This window comes from Cricetulus griseus, chromosome 7, assembly GCF_003668045.3.
Source record: "Cricetulus griseus strain 17A/GY chromosome 7, alternate assembly CriGri-PICRH-1.0, whole genome shotgun sequence".
NCBI lineage: Eukaryota > Metazoa > Chordata > Mammalia > Rodentia > Cricetidae > Cricetulus > Cricetulus griseus.
Genome location: NC_048600.1, coordinates 29,426,014 through 29,429,478, shown reverse-complemented (window position 1 = coordinate 29,429,478; position 3,465 = coordinate 29,426,014). Strand labels below are relative to the sequence as shown.

The 3,465-nt window shown below is 42.3% G+C and overlaps 1 pseudogene; it reads right to left on the bottom strand.

Annotated features, from left to right (window-relative positions):
* Positions 1–2,022: 2,022 nt before the first annotated feature.
* On the bottom strand, positions 2,023–2,390 carry LOC100754220 (annotated as a pseudogene).
* Between the last annotated feature and the right edge of the window lie 1,075 nt (positions 2,391–3,465).

The following is a 3,465-nucleotide window of genomic DNA, read 5'->3' as shown; positions in this document are numbered from 1 at the left end:
TTCTAGGTGACTCTGATGATGAATGTGACTTCCAGGGGTATTAATATAGGTTTAAAAATAACATTTTTATGAAGATAATAAAAGTTCCCATGAATTATCGCTAATATAAAAAGCATTTTCCCAGCATGTACATCATTCCAGATTTTACTAGGAAACATATCTGATGTTGGTGGATAGCTTGCTAAATGCAAGTCCCTGTCCCAAGTGATTCATTTGCAGCAATTTACACAGAATTTTCAAGTCAACCCCGTGAGGCACATCCTAGTATCCCCATTTTTTTATGAAAATTAAAGTGAAAAGGCTTTAGATTCGTTGATAGGTAAAATGCAGCTGCTAATACAAGGTAGACTGAACAACCTGAACCTTACCATACAGCCAGAAGCCTGCAAAACACAGTAACAGGTTGGTATGTTGTTTCATCGGTTTGCTCTCTGTCTGTCTGTCTGTTTCTGTCTCTGTGTATCTATTATCTATCTGTCATCTATTTTTCTACCTATAATCTATCTGTCTGCATGTTTCTCTATCATCTATCTATTTCTCTGTGCCTCTCTCTCTCTCTTTTACTCTCTGTGTGTATTCTTGCTCATATATATGTGCTCATTCACACATGTGTGAATGCATGTTAAGATGTGAGGTTCACATTGTGTGTCTTCCACCACTGTTCTCCAACTTGTCTTCTGAGACAGGAACTCTCACTAAATCTGCCTTTCTCTACCTACACAGTGCTAAGATTACAGATCACCACCCCCCACACCTGGCCTTTGTATGGATGTTGGGAGTCCAAACTCAGTCTCTCTTGCTTGCACAAGCAAGCACTTTACTGACTAATCTCTCTAACCCCTTTAATTTCTTCTTTTAACATGGCATATTTTGCAAGCAGGCTGGAATTTGGAGTTACAGGCAAAGTCACCATTATCTGATGCTACAGTCTAGCATCACTTCATGCTGACAGTGAACTTTTCTCTTGTGCTTGAAGCTATTACCAACCACATTCACTCCACAGCATGCGCGCACGCGCGCACACACACACACACACACACACACACACACACACACACACACACACAGGGGCTGGGAAGGGGAGGGCTCTTCATTTTTCCCATTAAACCATTAAGTGCATATATTTGTTGCATATGGCCCATTAGATATTTCACATAAATAAGCACAATTCTTTCTAGGAAACACCAGAATTTTCCTTTCAGTCTCATTATGTTCGCTCTGACTAATGAGAATTTAACAGCACAGCCTCGTGGCGCCTGAAGAAGGCATGTGATGAGCCAGGCAGCTCCTTCAGCTCTGGCTTCTACCTCTTAGAGTTACTTTCCTGTTTGAACTGTGGGCAATTACCCATGGTAGTCTGCCCTTTTGGTCCAGGCACCTCCCATATGGCTTTGATTTGGAAGCACTCAATTTATCAAAATAGTTTGTTATGTTAAAAAACTATTTGATGTCAAAGAAGCCATATGTCCCTTTTTATGTGTGTGCTGTTCCTGGACTAGGAAATCAATTTGCCCATTTTAAACAAGTCTGAGGCCCACAGAGACTTGAGTCAGCAGTGCATTAACCAACAAGAAAACTTCATTGCAAATGCATACACTCTGCTTGGTGGCCTCAGAGCCACTGGGAACAGAGGGACCCATATCCTTAGAGCTCTCTTTTACCATAGGTCTCAGCTTCCCTCAGTGTGACAGTCAGTCAATGTCCTGTTGCCTCTGAGTCAAGATATATGGCTCTTAACTCCAGCAAGTCATCTGCTTGCACACCACTATGCTACCCTTCATGATCATAATGGACTGAACCTCTGAAACTGTAAGCAAGCCCCCTCAATTAAATACTTTCTTTATAAGAGTTGCTATGGTCATGGTACCTCTCCATAACAACAATAAACACTAACTAAGACACTCTCACAGCAACTTCTGTTTTAGGAGAGATACATACTGTAACATGATGACAATTCAGTAAGACTTATCTGTTTTTGTTTTGTTTTGTTTTCAGCCTGTCTTGCACTTAATTGCCTTCCCATCAGGCCTTGACCGCATACTTGCAAAGCGAGTACAGCTTCTCCTTCTGCTGCTTCTTGGTCTTCAGTTTCTCTTCCTGTTTGGTGAGCTGGTTCAGCATAGCTCTAGTCTTCTTGGGTCGCAGGTCGCAGGCTTGTTCTTCTTACCCTTGTAGAATTTCTTGAGGTTTTCTTTTTGAGTCTGGTTAATTACGGTGAGGACATGGACAATGGATTTGCGGACGACTGGTATCTTGGAGAGTTTGGACGCGGCGACGCCCATCACCTTGGCTACACTAAGCTGGGACAGCTCCACCTTCTGATCATCTAGTTGTTTTAGCAGCTCCTCCTTCTTCTTGTGGCGCTGTTCCGGAGCCTTAATCTTGGCCATAGCTGTCCTGCTCACCGCTGAGGCCTCCTGGTCCAAAAGAAAGAGGAAGAGGCGGGTCTGACTTCCGTAACTACCAACACTTATCTTGTTTTTAATTATAAGTGTATGTTTGTGTCTGTGTCAGCATGCACACCACATGTGCAGGTGCCCATGGAGACCACAAGAGGGTGATGTATCCCCTAGAACCAGTGTTGCAGGTGGTTATGTTCCTACACTAGATGATGGGAATGGAACCCAGGTCCTTTGAAAGAGTAGCAAGTTCTCTTAACTGTGCAAACATCTCTGTGTTGGTTATTTGGGAAGTTACTGAAGCACAGGAAAACTTCCACCTACAAACAGGTAATCACAGTTGTGAGTTGATGTGTACAATAGCCCTGTCATGTCTGGAAGCTAGCATTGCACGGACTTCTTCTATTACCAACTCTCTCCAAGTTCCAACAGTGTAGAAAGCAAGCCACTTGCAGGATGAGTTGGAAAAGCATGTTCTCTCACTGGTTAGGCTCACTACCTACCAGTCTTTTTTGCTTGCATGAGCAAATCTCTAATTACATCCACAGATCTCTGACTGTGTCTGTTTCAATTACCTCTTCAAATAAAACATCCCTCAAAAGAGCCAGATATTTGCATCAACAAAACAGAAGTACAAGAAAAGATCCCAGTTTGAAACTGGTAGCACTCTACACTAAGACACTGAACCCTGTTGATTGACTTAATCTGAGCATAGGGATCTTTGTATAGACCATTACCATTGTCTAGGGGTATATACCAGACACACATGAGTTTGGGGTCAAGTTTATATTGCAAAACCTAAGCCTTAGAGCTCTGACTCCATGATTTGGGATTTGCTTAGTTACAAGTGTTAGAAGCTCTATAGTTGGGGCCACAATGTTCCTTGGTCCTGAAATCTCTGTTCCCCAGAAGAGCTAATTTTTCAGAAGGCCAGTTTGACCTGTATTTCAGAGACTAAGAAGACATGAAAAGATCTGAGTACGATTCTGTATCCATAATCCCAACATTGGAAAGGGGCTTGAAAACTTGAAGGACTTTGTATTGGTTGTTTGACAGAAAATGACCT